Below are 14,092 nucleotides of genomic sequence, written 5' to 3'. Positions count from 1 at the left end.
GCAGCCCACTGGCTTGGTATATAAGGCATTTGACTGGGAAAGAGCATTTTTATCAAAGAGAAAACAAAACAGAACCAAAGTACTCTTCTAAATGTGTAATTGTCCAATTAATCTGGGATTGAAAAGTTAAGTGCTACTAAAAAACAGCTATATTTTGTCAGAAAACCTATAACCCCTGTCCAAATTCTAGGCAGAAAGCAGAAATAACAGCAAAAGGAGAGAGTTGTCTGGAGAATGGGGAAAGGAAAACATTTCTCCTTGAGATCTGTAAGAAATTGGGGCAAAACTGAAAAGAAGGGGTTTGGGACACAAGTGGAGACTCCTTAAGCAAAGGAGCAGATATATATAGCAGAACTATACTAAATTAATAGTTCCTAGATAATTTTAAAATCTGGAAATTTGGTTTGTACAAACTCCAGACAAGTCATCAGGCTTTCTTCTTCACCTTGTGGCTGAGTTGCTCTTTACTTTTCCTTTACTGCTGTGTTAGAAAGCTCTGCTGCCAAGTTTGTGTGGCTATTGGGAGGAACACCGCCGCTGTGTCCCTCCCAATAAGGGGATAAAATAATGGGATAACATAAATTAATTATGAATAATTAATGGAATAAATTTATCCCAACAATTGGATAAAATAAGCAGTCATTAAAGCTTTCTTTAGTTATTTAATTTCCTCTGTTTTCCTGAACATACCAACACTTGCAGTGAATCCAAAACAGGAGAAAAATTAATCGTGGTTTTGGTTTTATAAGAAGCAATATTAAGACCGCAAAATGAATTATAGCCTGAGAGATCCACATGCCAATCCCTTCCTCTTCATGTAAGTTATGCTTTGTATTCTCCTGCCTTGTGGAAGAGTACTGCAAAATTTATCAGGAATGAAACCCCTCTGGGCGATATGTAAGAATATAACAGGATTTAACACAAATTTACGTTTGTTCTTTTTTTTTTTTTTTTTTTTTTTTTCTTACACTGAAACTTAGTAGGAGAGACATTGCTCTTTTAATATTCTCCAAGATATTTGACCATCATAGGTTTACCATTTTCTATTACATTCTCAATCATGTTTTCCTAAAAGCATGATTTCTTTTATCATATATCGAACAAAGAAACTCATCAGGTGATAAAAAAAAAAAAAAAAGAAAAAAAAAAAAGGAAAAAAAAAGAATAAAAAAAGAAAAAGAAAAAGAAAAAAAAAAAAAAAGACAGTGGCAATGGAGGTTGATGAAGAGCCAGGACGTATTACTACAAGAAAATCAAATAAACACATATTTGGAAAAAGTAACTTAGAGGACAAGAGGATAACCTTTCTATGAGTACCCTAATAGTATAGCTACTGAAAGATTATGAGTTAAGGAGATTCACAAAATAAACTTGTGAGCCAGAAGGAAATTCCTCTCAAATACTGGAAGGAATCCCCTAAAAATAGAGTCGACCAAGAGTCTCAGTAGCAATCCCTTATGGCTATAGGATGGAACAAGGCTGTTAATTGATAATATTTTTTCCTCAATTCAAAGAAAGCATTGGCTTAGATGTTGCAAGACAACTTGCCTGTTTGTGTTAAAGGCCAGATTGCCGCACCATGCCAAGAGCCTACTCTTGCCTCTTTTTGAAAACTATGAGATCAATAAGCAGCTGCTGATAGCAAGGACAAATCCCGATGCACCCAATATGAACACATGTGAGGCCCAAAGTCTTCAAATAAAAATTGTCCTAATTGCACAGTATTATTATTGTATGAATAACACGCTTATTGATCAAGCAGTATTTCTTCAACTACCATATGCACAATGAGCAAGATTCAGAGACGGCAGAACACATTATATAAGCTTTATCTTACTGTAATTGTAATATTTTTTTTCTTATTTACTTTCATAAGGCTGCCACTGAAAGTAAATATGATCTGTACTGCAAATTACAGGACTTTCCTGAATTTTTCAGGAGTTTTGAACTGTGATCTCTGCTTCTCGTAGGGTTAACCTGCTCTTCTTTCCCAAGAAAACCCCTCAGCAAGAGCCAAGCGTGTTGCACGTGCAACTGTGGTCAGAGGATTTTGCAGCTGTATTTCATTATCAGTGCATTTTTATGGCCTTTTTCCTTAGAGATTTTCTTTTGAGACCACACAAATAAGTGATTTACCAATGCAGCAAAAGATGGAGAAAAACGCTCTGATGGTGGCTTGGTGCTGTAAAAGCCCACAAGTTTATGGAGGCTTAGGTGGCCCCTCAGCCCTTTTAAAACTTTTTTGGCAGGGCTATCGGTACAGAATTACATTTCTGAAAAGGCAGCTGGCTTGTCAGCCCCTTGTTAAAATGAATTGTCGTTTAAAGGCCCTGTGAAGAAAATCCTTGCTTTATAACTCCTTTTGCAAAGCCAACCACTTCCAGCTCGCTTAAGTAAAGCTGCTGTCACTTCGCAAATAAGTACAGGTACAGCAGGAGCTGTGTGTGCCAGGCCGGTCTGTTAAACCACTTTGCTGGGAAAGCCGCCTGAGCTGGTCTTGGAAACACCACAAATCGTGGTGTTTTCAACAGCATTTCACCCACAGCCAGTGCTTTAACAGCAGCAACTCAGCGGCTTTTATTTATTTGCTGCTGATCGCACGCTGAACGCTAAGCGCTGTGTCGCTGCAGTGGAGGGCACGATCCCGTCCTCACAGGGCAACCAGGATCATCTGCTAAATACTGAAGGAGAATCAGCTCATCCAGTGCTAAAATGTGGTTGTTTAATGAAGTGGCAACACCTCTTTTAATTAATGGCCTGTATCAGGAATAGTGCAGCCAGAAGGAGCAGCGAGGTGATCGTCTGTGCTCTGCTCTGGTGAGGCCGCACCTCAAGTGCTGTGTTCAGCTTTGGGCCCCTCACTACCAGAAGGACATCGAGGCCCTGAAGTGTGCCCAGAGAAGGGCTATGAAGCTGGGAAGGGCCTGAAACACAAGTCCTGTGAGGAGCAGCTGAGTGAACTGGGGTTGTTTGGTCTGGAGCAGGCTCAGGGGAGACCTCATTGCGCTCTGCAACTCCCTGAAAGGAAGGTGTGGGGAGCTGAGGGTCGGCCTCTTCTCACAGGTAACCGGTGACAGGATCAGAGGGAATGGCCTCAAGTTGTGCCAGGGGAGGTTCAGGTTGGAAATAAGGAGACATTTCTCCTCAGCAAGAGCAGTCAGGCACTGGGACGGGTTGCCCAGGGAGGTGGTGGAGTCACCGTCCCTGGGGGTGTTCAAGGAGAGGTTCGACATAACACTTCGTGTCATGGTTTAGCGGGTGATAGTGTTGGTAGGGCGATGGTTGGACCAGATGATCTTGGGGCCCTTTTCCAACCCTTATAATTCTGTTTTTTAAGCGGACAGCACAGAAAGACCGCGTCAGGGTGAGCCCAGAGGGCTCTGACGGAGCGCAGGGCTGAGGCCCGTCCTCACCCCCTCAGGCGAGCAACGCTCTGAGGGGACGGGAGGCGGGGTTGCCGCGCTCACCCCCGATTGGCCACCCGAGTGCACAAGGGGCGGGGCTACACCTCGCAATGCCCGCTGGGACTTGGAGTCCGGCCGCTCACCCGGGCGGCGGGGAGGGAGGGGAGCGGGCACGTGGTAGGGGAGCGGGGAGGGCGGGGCCGGAGGCGGTCACGTGATGTTTGGGTGCCGGCGGCGGGTGCGCGGCGGCAGGTGAGGGGCGCGCGCGCGCGCGCGGCGGCGGGGACGCGCGCTGGGCTCTCCCCGCCCCTCCCCCCCCCCCACCGTTCCACGCGGGGCGCGCGGTCGTGGGGGGGCAGGGGGAAGGGGGCGTGCAAGCTTGCACCACGGCCCTGCGGCCGTGCACGGGGCGTGAGTGTGCAAAGCGGGCACCCTCAGGCCGTGCACGGGGCGTGAGTGTGCAAAGCGGGCACCCTCAGGCCGTGCACGGGGCGTGAGTGTGCAAAAGTGGGGCTTGCTGGGCGTGCACGCGCCGTGCGAGTGCAAATCGGGGGCTTCCTGGCCTTGCACGGGGCGCGGGTGTGCAAAGCGGAGGCTTGCTGGGCATGCACGGGGCGTGAGAGTGCGTGCTGGAGGCTTTCTGGCCTTGCACGGGGCGTGAGAGTGCAAAGTGGGGGCTTGCTGGCCTTGCACGGGGCGTGAGAGTGCAAAGTGGGGGCTTGCTGGCCATGCACAGGGTGTGTGTGTGTGCAAAGTGGAGGCTTGCTGGCTTTGCACGAGGTGTGCGTGTGCAAACTGTAGACTTTCTGGCCATGCACGTGGCATGAGAATGCATGCCGGAGACTTGCTGGCCTTGCACAGGGCGTGCATGTGCAAACTGGAGGCTTGCTGGTCATGCACAGGGTGTGCATGGGCAAACTGGAGACTTTCTGGCATTGCACAGGGTGTGCATGTGCAAATTGGAGACTTTCTGGCCATGCATGGGGCATGAGAATGCATACCAGAGACTTGCTGGCCTTGTACAGGGCGTACATGTGAAAAGTGGAGGCTTGTGGGCCATGCACAGGGTGTGCATGTGCAAATTGGAGGCTTGCTGGCCATGCACTGGGTGTGCGTGGGCAAACTGGAGGTTTGCTGGCTTTGCATGGGGTGTGCATTATGCAAAGTGAAGCCTTGCTGGCCTTGCACAGGGCATGCATGTGCAAATCGGAGACTTTCTGGCATTGCACAGGGTGTGCGTGTGCAAAGTGGACACTTTCTGGCCTTGCACAGGGAGTTAGAATGCATACTAGGGACTTTGGGGCCATGCACAAGCGTATGCGTGTGCAAAGTGGAGGCTTGCTGACCTTGCACAGGGCGTACACATGCAAACCAGAGGTTTGCTGGCCTTGCACAGGACATGCGTGCACAAAGTGGAGGCTTTCTGACCATGCACAGGGTGTGAGAATGCAAAGCAGAGGAATGTTGGCCATGCACAGGGCGTGTGCATGCAAACTGGAGACTTTATGGCCATGCACAGGACACTTTAGTGCACAAAGTAGAGGCTTGCTGGCCTTGCACAGGGTGTGAGAATGCCTACTGGAGACTTTCTGGCCTTGCACGGGGTGTGCATGTGCAAACTGGAGGCTTTCTGGCCATGCACAGGAAGCCTCTCTGCACGGGAGCCCCTTGCACACCCAGCCCACGTGTGGGGACGAAGCTTCGTCCCCTGCCACCATCTGCAGTGACACTGCCCTGCAGTGCCTTCACCCAACAAAACACACGGGACTGAGCAGCGGTGTGATGGCCGGGTTAGGAACTGCTTCAGCATCCTTGGTACACTTAAATAAGAGCTTTGGGTTTGCTTCAAACCTTGCCTGGGGGGGGTACGGTGGTATTTTTATAACCTTCAAGGTAATGCCTTGCAGAAACTTTAGTTGGTGTGCCTGTGCTTTAAAATACTTTGAGATTTCAGTACGTTGAGCCCTGGCTGTGTGGTTCATTGAACTCACAGCACCTGAAAATCACCTTTCTGTTGTCTTTGTGTGCCTAGCAAAGAGTCAAAGGTTTTGCAGCCCAGAAGAATGTTTTCCTTCTGCTGTGAGCACGCCAAATGTGCCCTGCAAAATCTTTTGCTATTTGCATTCTAAGTGCACTGATTTAGTGATGCATGGACTCCAAAGGGGGAACTAACCTGGATTAGTTTTACTTCCCCTCTCTCCCCTTGTTCCTTGTCAAAAATAACAGCAATAAGTTGCGGTTTTGTTTTTAATCCCACCTTTACACCATTTTCCAAGCTTTGCAGTGGGGCTATGAATGTGCTGGGTGAGGAGCCAGCATGGCAGGTGGGTGGCTTGAGCCTCCGAATTGTCCAGGTTCATCCCTGCCTTTTTCCAGGGCACTGTTGTTGCGCTGATTCCCTCTCTCCAGACATCAGCTGAGCAACAAATTCCCTCCGCTGCGTTCAGCCAGGCCTTGCTGTTTTGCTTGTGTCTGTTAATGCAATTAAAATAATAATAATAATAATAAAAAAAAAAGCCGCTGATGTGGCTGTAAGGGATGCAGGAGAGGCTGAGTTCAGAACTGTGCCTCCTCTGCCATCCCTGCTCCTCCCCAAGTCTTTTTGGCTCGTGTCCCCAAATGATGGGTGAGAAGATGTCTTGGATGGCACGGGCTGGATAAGGGGCAGGCAGCGATTATGGCAATGAGATATTTCAAAATCCTGTGCTCAGGGCTAGTGTTTGGAGCAGGAACATCTACCAGGAAGGCACTTTTTGGGGTATTTTTGCTGTGTAACGCTGTACTGCAGTTTTCCAGCAGTCCAAAGTTGCCTCTTGTGCATGAAAACAACTGGAAATTTGTCTAGAGAGACTGGTGGGACAGGGACTTGAATATTAAATCCTTTATCCCCATCCTGTCTTACCTCTTGGTCAAGAATCTGTAGTAGGTGAGAATTACAGAACAATTTGGGTTGGAAGGGAGCTGAAGGATCAGCTGGCTCCAACTTGTGCCTCTCGAGAAGTTGGCACGTCGACATTACAGCACTTGAAATCTAATAAAACAAACAAAAAAAGCGAGCAAGTCGAAAATGAACGGGTCTGAGCTTCCCCCTGCTTATAAATATATATCGAATGGTATTTTGAATTGCTGATTTTCCTGGGAATTCAGGGATATTTAAATAGCAAGCGGGAAAGGGTAAATAATATCAAGATAAAAATAAATGCTTTTGATTCCCTGCCTGTACCAGAAAGGCATTCTGCTGGGTGAAAATGGAAAGAACTTGAAGAAATCGAATTTACTTTTGCTGCCTTTGTTGCCTTCCTTCCTATACTTCAGCTGCATCAGGTGGGGAGATGGCTCTTGCTTGGCTTTTCAGGGATCTTCTGAGGTTGGTATCTCCACGATTGATGGTGTAAATCCACAACTGATGGTGTAAATCCATGACAAGCAAGGGCAGGAGGAGCCTCTGTGGGTGTTTTATGTAGGGTTGGGGTCATCGTGGTCAGGGTGAAGGCACCAGACTTAATGTCCACGCCTGATCCTGTGCTGGAGACATGATGGATGGAAAACTGGTCCCTTCCATGTGGGATGTGGCTGGTGGTGTCTCTCCAAGCAGATTTACCTATGGCAGGACCCAAACTTCACCCAGATGCACGAACAGGACTCAAAATGAAGCATTGGAGCTTGCCTAAACCCTGACACTTGCTGGCATAGGATTGCAAAGCTTCTCCTCCAGCAGCATCGCCAACCCTTCAGAGTTCATCTTCTTGCAGCGCACTTTCTGGCACCCGCAGCTCCACAAAAACCTGGCCAGAAATTCAGGTTGGTGCTGCAGGGATGAAGGATGCTCGTGCCTATAGCTTGATGTTGAGTGCCTGGAAAGCTGTGGATGAAACGCGTGCCACAGCCCCACCTCGCCGGCAGCGCTGCTGTCACCAAGGTTATTTGTGGGTTTTAATAAAGCCCAGCATTTCCGAAAAAGGAAGGCGGTCAAGATAAGAACCCTGCTCTTTTTTTTTTTATTATTATTATTTTTTCCTGCTTGCCTTGCAAATGGTATGTAAGATTAAAATAATGTAAAAGAATTAATCTGATTTAACGCTTGCAGGGAGGTTTCTATTTAAAACTCGTTTTCTTGGTAGGTTCACTAGTCAGGAAATTCAGTAGGCAGGTGCCGTGTCGTTGTTGGAATGCATGGGCACATCTCTGCCTCCCAGTGTTTCTGATAATGAAAAAATAATTAACGTTAGAAAGAGGGAAGAATGGATTTTTTTTTTCCATATTCTTGTCAGTTTTTCTTGCAGCACCATCAGCAAGCGGAGATTGGTGATCAGTTGGTAGGAAAAATATTATCAATTGTTAAATATATTATCAGTTGCCTGGAAAAATATATCAATTGTTCAGGGAAATATTCTGAAGATGGGTCTTAAAAAAAACAAAACACAAAACGTTGTTTTGTGATGCTGCTTTGCTGGGATTCATAGCTGGGGGCAAAGCTCTCCCAAAGGGCGTTTACTTGCATTGGCTACTCATCTCCTGGGCTACTGCAAGCAAAAAGTTGCAAAGAATTTATATCCCTATTATTTTTTTAAAGGAAACCACTATATAGCAAGGTTTTGGACCAGGGCTTTCCCCAGTTCCTGTTGTTTTCACAGAATCTCAAAAGGGTCAAGCAGGGCCATCTGGAGGAGGTTGCCCAGGGCCACGTTAAATGAACCCTCTTGTTTTGCTTCTGTATGGAGCAGGGAGGTGCCTCGTCCATTTTCTTGTGTGTGACTAACAGCTCTGGGGGAGCTGAGACCCAAATTTTTGGGGTTAAGCCACTTGTCATTCCCTTTGCTGTGTGAGATGCCAGACTGATATGGTCCGTAGGAACCCTCAAGCTTGCTCTCAATGGCTGCTTTTAACAAAAATGTGAAGACGTTGGAAAGGAGCTCTGTGGTGGAGACATAAAACCACGAACACAGCTTAACCTTTCTTATTTTTTTTTCCATTATTATTTTTTTTTCATTCCTGAAAGCCCTTATTTATTTACCATGTGATACGGATTACATGTGATACCTCATGACTGTGACCACAACTCACATGCAGTGGTGCTCATGTGTCCCAAAATGAAGATGTCTTAGAGGAGAAAAAAAAGTCCTTTGGGTTCTTTGGAGAAGACCAGGTGATGTCTCCTCAGGTTTACAAGCAATGCGATGATGACTCGAAATTTGGGCAAAACTTTCTGGAGGAAAAGTCTTAGGAGAGTTTTCAGGCTGTCGAGTACAAAGCATCAGCTGAGACTTTTGTGGAGGGGAAAATGCTGAGGTGTAGGAAATGAGGTTGGAGATGATAGAGCTTTTTCGAAACGGAGCATCTTCAGTGTGAGCAAACAATTTTCCCTCCCCAGTGTTATTCAAAGAACAGCACTCAACATCCAGATTTCCTCCTTGAATTTAGTCCTCAGCAAATAACCACTATTGAAATTTTCAGCATGAATAATTTGTTCAGAAAACATATTAGCCGTGAAAAATAGGACTTTTTATCAATTTGAGCAGTGGCCACAACTAACTGTAGATAACTGTGAATCTGTTGAAGCTGAATTATTACCAAATGCTTCACAGCATCCCTGCCCACCAGACATTGCTCCCCAGGTGGACGCCTCCTTGGCCCAGCTTGGAGGTTTTGTTATGCTCTGAATTCTTCTAATATTGCAATTTTATGGGGAGAGAAATGCTGCTGTGCATCTGCCTGGCAATGGGGAAGAGAGATGAGGCTGCAGGAACCCAACAGAACTGTGCTGACTCACTGGGTAATTATTTAATATGACGATGGACGTGATGGATTTCCTTTATTCCTTATTTATTGCGCTTCCATCCGCCTGGCACTGGGAGCCGCAGGCGATGAGCTGTTGAGTTTGTGCAATTTTGGTGTTTCTGTTGGAGCATATTGTTCCCAAAGTATAGGAGGTTTTCAAAATTTTGAAGGAGAATAATGCTGATTATTTGCTTTCAGTGCTAGCTGGGCACAAAGGCTCTTTTATGTCCCACCATTGACTGAAAATCTGAGAATCATCTACGTTGGAAAAGACCTTCAGGATCAAGTCCAACCATCAACATGACCTACTGAGTCCCATCACTACATGATGCTTCTAAACACCACAGCCACACATCTTCTGAAAACCTCTAGGGATGGAGACTCCACCATCTCCATGGTTCTTGGCCAACCTCTCCATGATGAAATTCTTCCTACTATCCAATCTAAACCTCTCCTGCCACTACTCAAGGCCATGCCATCATGAGGATGGGGGGAAGAAGAGACCAGCATGCTCCTTGTTGCAGTCTATCTTGTTCAGACCATTATGGTCTTGCTGAGAAACCGTACGTGGGATGACCTTCTTTTCGCCAAGGATCTTTAATAATGAGAAACCATTTATTAAAAAAAAAAGTATGCCAATTGCTAAAACAGCATGAAGTTAACTCTGATGAACTGTTTTCTATTCACAGCTGGCAAAAGAAAATAATCATCTTATATAAGAGTAGATGCTGTGCATTGAAGAATAGATGGATCTTTTTTTTTTAAAAAAAAAAATCTTCCATGTAGATATATTCTTCTGTTGGGTTCTGCAGATTTTTAGCTTTTAATGGAATCATAGAACGCTTTGGTTGGAAGGGACCTTGAAGTCCATCTAATTCCAACCCCCTGCCATGGGCAGAGACACCTCACAAGAGCCCAGGCTGCCCAAAGCCCCATCCAGCCTGGCCTTGGACACCTTCAGGGATGGGGCATCCACAGCTTCTCTGGGAAACCTGTGCCAGGGCCTCACCACTCTCGTAGTGAAGAATTTCTTCCTGCAAAGCCTAACGAAGCAAGAACAAAACTTTAATGCAGGTTTTGACTGGAGAAGGCTCTAGGGAGACCTTATAGTGGCTTTCAGTACTTAAAAGGGACCTACAAGAAAGCTGGAGGGGGACTCTGTGAGGGATTGTACTGGCAGGACAAGGAGTAATGTCTTTAAACTGAAAGAGTATAGGTTTGTATAAGATATTAGGAAGAAATTATTTTCTGCCATCAAAAGCTGCATTAAGGTTTAGTTCTTGTTTAATGGTCTAGCAGCCCAGTCTAGTAGAAGGTGTTGTTGCCCATGGCAGAAGGATTGGAATTAGATGATCTTTAAGGTCTCTTCCAATCCCAAGTATTGTACAATTCTGTGGTTTTTTTTCCTCTCCACAAAGCAATTAATTTGTGATCCCTTGTGTCACTGTTCAATTTGTAGACTTTCATTAGCATCTCCTAACTTCTAAAATACCTGATCTATATAAGTTTAAACATTCTGCTAAAGAGCTGGGTAAGGCATATAGCTATTCAAAATGTTTTGATGTCTTCTGTCTGCTTAATATATTGCCAACAGATCTCTCGCCTGCCTGTTGCTGATGGTGAAGCCCCAATATCAGTCTGAGGCAGCAGGTGCTCAGAGAACAAGTATGAGAAATTAAATTTATATAAATATATATGTTGTATAAAATATTTTTGTAGAAATAAATATTTCTGATATATATAAATATGCTGCATGAGTTTTTGTTTGGCTTTATGCTATTTTTTAAAGAGTTTGTTATTCCTCTGCTAGGAGTTGTAGAGTTGGAAGCCTCTCTACTCTGCGCTGGTTCAGCCTCACCTCATACACTGTGTGAAGCTTTGGGTACCCCAATATAAGAAGGACATAAAACTATTAGAGAATCTCCAAAGGAGGGCTACTAAGATGCTGAAGGGTCTGGAGGGGAAGAGACATGAGGAGAGGCTGAGGTGCCTTGGTTTGTTGAGCCCAGAGCAGGGCAGGTCGAGGGGAGGCCTCATGGCGGCCTGCAGCTCCCTCACGAGGGGAGCGGAGGGGCAGGCGCTGAGCTCTGCTCTCTGGGGACAGCGACAGAACCCGAGGGAACGGCATGGAGCTGGGACAGGGGAGGGTCAGGCTGGGGGTTAGGGAAAGGTTCTGCACCCAGAGGTGGTTGGGCACTGGGACAGGCTGCCCAGAGCAGTGGTCATGGCCCTGAGCCTGCTAGCGTTCAAGAAGCATTTGGACAACGCTCTGAGACGTGGGGTCTGATTTTTGGGTGGTCTTGTGTGTACTCAGGAGTTGGACTTGATGATCCTTGTGGGTCCCTTCCAACTCAGGATATTCTGTGATTCCATGAAAACTCATCACTGACAACCTAAGTTTCTGTGTTTCTGTGGCTTCGGTTGTTTCTCTGCGGAACTGTACTGGACAGAGTGGAATTATTATTTTAGTAGGACCTCTCTTAATGATGATCAACAAGATTTTTATGATGATAAAACTGCTGAAATTAAAGTTGTGTGTAGGCCACCACATATTAGTGGCTCAATTTCTCAAAGTGGAGGGCCTTCAACTTCCATTAAGTGCGCCTAAAGATGCAAATAGGTGGCAAAATGTGGGTGTCACAGTCCCAGAATTGCTGCTTTTTGACATATTTGTGGTAGAGAACAACTGTGAGCTTTCAAAAGACCTCTTAAACATTGATCATGCACCACAGGAAAGTTTCATAGGTACAAGTCATTTTTCTCAAAGTACAATGGATTGCTATCCTAGCCAAGTGCCAAAACTAGCCCCCTTGGAAATGCATCTTAGGAAGTGGTGTGAACAGCGCCGCAATATTACAACAAAATGGGATGCTGTGACAGATGCACTGGTGAATCCAAAAAAGCAGATTGACAGTTTCACTATAGATAGTGTAATACCCTCCTGATTATCGCTGCTAGAGCTTCAAGCGGATGGATTTCTTCTCCTTTGCCACAAACATGGAGCAATGGAAAATATTTCAGTTCTGTTTTTTTTTTTCTCCCCTCATGGAAATACCAGAACTTTAATTATAAAGATCTTCTTTCTGCGTGGAGACCAAGAGTGTCTTTTCTTATTCTTCCCTTGCTTTGTATGTTATTCTGTTATATATTTGTCCTATTTTCTGCGCTCAGTTTATTTCATCTCATGGACTGCTAGATGTCCAGACGTGCTCTTCTTTCTTGGTCCAGTTCCATTGCTAGTGTGTTGTATTGTTGGTATTCTGTTAATTAATAATGATTTAGTGTAATTTTTTGCTTGGAGACAGAGTTATGGGTCTTGATCGTGTTGGTGAGGCATTTGAACATAAAGATGGGGTGCAGAAAGCAGTTGAGAGGTCTTCATCACCTAGGGTTGCTTGTCTACTCCCTTCCGGCACCTCTTGGCTTTTAGCATCCCTTTGGCCCTTGTAAGACCAGAAGGACCTTTTGCTTTTTCCTCAATGGTCACTTTGTGGGCTTGAGATACTGCTGTTTTCTTGAGCTCTCTTGGGATGCAACGTCCCCTTGGCAGGGTAGGCTCAGATTTTGCTGTCTTTCTCTGCTGGCAGAAGGGTAGATGAGCCATGCTCTTTGAAAGCAAATTGCTTCTTGAAACCTCTGGTTCTTTCTGGGCTGGGAATTTGGGATGATAATCTGTCTCCCTCGAAGCAGTTGGTGGCCTTCAGCATAAGGTGGTGGATGTGTTCATACTTACTTTGTGTGCAGCTTGAGTCCCTCAGGTGCCTCTCTCTACATCAGCTTTGGTAGATGACCTGATGTCCTTCTTCTTATGCTCCTGTGGTGGAGGTGATGCTCATGGTCACTTAAAGGCTCAATGAACCTCATCTCATAGCCCACCAGCTCTGCAAGAAAGTGCTTGTGGTTGATTGAGGCAAGGTTTTCTGATTTTATTGTGTCCTGTATTTCCATTCCTCGCTTTCCTGGGCTGACCCAGGCTTGCACACCAGTTTCCAAAAAAAATTAAACAAAACAAAACAAAAACTGCTCTCCTAAGCAGATGAGAGTGACCTTGTGCTTGCTGATTTGATAGCCGGGCTCCGATGCCGACTCCCTGCCTTGCATCTCGTAAATAACTGTTTTTTGGTTTCATTGCCTGGACCTGTTTACGTCTTGCCAAAAATAATTACTACTGTTGAGACCCGGCTTTGCTGGGTGAGCAGGAGGAAGGCATAGAAAAGCTTGCAATTGTTGGTTTTCGTATGCTTTCATAGCACAGTGCTGCCAATGGGGAAAGGGAGCTCCCTTCTGGGGCATGAATCAGACCATGCTCGCATTCAGCCAGGACCCCTCGTCTTCTTCTCACGAGCTTTCTTTCCCTTTCTCCTTTCAGAGTCTTAAATTCATGTCCCCGGTGATGCCTCCCTCTCCTGCTTTCTTTTATTACCTCTTAATTTGTTTTCCCAAGTACGTCTCGTGCTTCGATAAATATCTCCTGCTTTCCGTGGCTGCAAACCCAGCTCCTCCAGCAGTTCTCCTCCTCCAGCTGCCGTACATATCCCTCCTCCATCCGTGCAGAGGTACTTTCTGGTTCTCAGCGTGTTTTATTGAGCCCTTTGGTTCTCGGCACTTTGGAGTGCTCTGCAGCATCCTTGAGAGACGGATGGCTGCCGTCGCTGCCGGTTTCGCATCCGAGCCGGTGTTAGCTGTGGTCATGTGCAGAGCCAGTGGGGAAGGCGGGTATTTTTAGCGTGTGCTTCTGTGCACCGCTCGGGGGGCCGCCCACAGTTGAGTATTAAAATAATAGCGGGGACATTGGGTAATCTCTGCAGCAAAATGTTGATATGCAAATTGCCATCTCAAGAGCAAACCTCAAGGCGATTTTGGCAACGTGCACAAGGCTCTGGAGCGGTGTGTTTTGAATACAGATTACA

General features: G+C 46.0%; 1 protein-coding gene across 2 annotated transcripts in view; it reads left to right on the top strand.

The window, feature by feature from the left end:
* The first annotated feature begins 3,596 nt into the window (after positions 1-3,596).
* TSNARE1 (t-SNARE domain containing 1) overlaps positions 3,597-14,092 on the top strand; it is a 452,412-nt gene continuing 441,916 nt past the window's right edge. For both annotated transcript variants that reach the window (XM_082752775.1, XM_082752776.1), the window contains exon 1: positions 3,597-3,656. The gene's annotated coding sequence lies outside the window, so the exon portion shown is untranslated. The remainder of the gene's footprint in view (positions 3,657-14,092) is intronic.

The sequence above is a fragment of the Aythya marila genome (genome assembly GCF_965140915.1).
Source record: "Aythya marila genome assembly, chromosome: 2".
Classification (NCBI taxonomy): Eukaryota; Metazoa; Chordata; class Aves; order Anseriformes; family Anatidae; genus Aythya; species Aythya marila.
The sequence above is the reverse complement of the archived record's forward strand: the minus strand, read 5'-3'. Positions and strand labels throughout refer to the sequence as shown.